Consider the following 963-nt stretch of genomic DNA (forward strand, 5'->3'; position numbering starts at 1 on the left):
AGATTCCACGTTACGCATTCATGATCCCGCCAGCGTCTGGGAGTGCCGGCTCTTCCTCTCTCCATCCTTTACTTACTTTTAATTACAACGGCGTCTTTTTACGGGGGAGGAAGTTTGAAAATTTACATCCTAATGCTTTCGCTAATAGATTTCCTTTGCGGTGTACTTCGTGAGGCGGAGAACTTGGGGCGCCGCGGAGGTAAAGGCCGGGAGACGAGCGCTCGCCGAGCCTACCTGTTGAGTTGGCCCGCCTCCCGCGAAGAGACGGGCTGGCGCGTGCGACCTGGCAGCAGCGCGGATTCCTGTCTGCAGGTCTGGCATTTCCAGAACGCCCCCTATAGGCAGCCGCATCTAATTTACATGGAAGGACTAATTAGCTGCTACCGCCTGCTTAGTATCTGTCTCTGTGAGCGACGTGGCTAAACCTCGGTGACAAGCTGACATTGGATTATGAGGAAGCTGGTTCGAAACCTGGTGGTGAAAGATTCATCGTCGTATGGCTGGTCGGACTGCGATTCAAAGTTGTGCATCAAATCCTGAATGACGTCACAGCCCTTTATGCGCTTGCAACAGTCCATATTAGTTTCATGACTTTCATTCTCTTATTACGTCAAATGAGTTGGGACTCTTATCAGAATTTTCTACACCGTTAGTACTATGAAATTATTTTTACTTAATAGTCGTCTGTTTTATATGGCTATTTTTATAACAACCCAGCTGAGTGCCGGCGTTGCCCAGGTATGTATTTACCCCAATCTTGAATCAGTCCACCACTTCCTTCCTCCTCTGTCTGTCCATCTCCACTACCCCTCTTTCTGTCCACATGCTCCAACCCTCACTCTCTTGTTTTTCTCCTCCTGCCCCTTTGTTCAAATGTGTGTGAAATCTTATGGGGCTTAACTGCTAAGGTCATCAGTCCGTAAGCTTACACACTACGCAACCTAAATTATCCTAAGTACAAAC

Source organism: Schistocerca cancellata, chromosome 8 (assembly GCF_023864275.1).
Source record: "Schistocerca cancellata isolate TAMUIC-IGC-003103 chromosome 8, iqSchCanc2.1, whole genome shotgun sequence".
NCBI lineage: Eukaryota > Metazoa > Arthropoda > Insecta > Orthoptera > Acrididae > Schistocerca > Schistocerca cancellata.